Source organism: Arachis ipaensis, chromosome B07 (genome assembly GCF_000816755.2).
Source record: "Arachis ipaensis cultivar K30076 chromosome B07, Araip1.1, whole genome shotgun sequence".
Taxonomy (NCBI): Eukaryota; Viridiplantae; Streptophyta; class Magnoliopsida; order Fabales; family Fabaceae; genus Arachis; species Arachis ipaensis.
Genome location: NC_029791.2, coordinates 7,556,515 through 7,557,076, shown reverse-complemented (window position 1 = coordinate 7,557,076; position 562 = coordinate 7,556,515).

Below are 562 nucleotides of genomic sequence, written 5' to 3'. Positions count from 1 at the left end.
GTACCTTTAAAACACACGGTAGATAAAGCCTTACTAAAGCAAATTAAATGCGGCTGCGGATGGATAAAATTAAAGGATAATCAATACTTTGAGGAGGTTGAAGCATTAAATGTTCCTAACTATGGCTCAGCATTTTGTGGCCAGATGCTCTTACGCTTTCTACTCCACGTATTCGTACAAAATTAATTATTAGTCGACAATAATCAAGCTCATCTTGTCAATTATTAGTAGAATTGATCGACCACATTAATCAGTGTCAACGTCACTGAGTCAACGACATTACAGTCGATCATATCGTCTTATCAAAATCAATAATCTCATTTGAATCCATAAAAGACTGTATTTATTTCTGATAATAGATAAACAAAATAAAATAAGAAATTAAAAATAAGATATAAAAAATAAAATATAAAATTTTATATTATTGTATTTTATTTGATGATAAATTAAAATAAATTATAAAAATTTAATTTATTTTTATTTTTTTATTTAAAAAATTTGAGAAAAAAATATAATAATAAAAAGTATAATTATGAAAAATTAACAAAAATAATAAAAAAAA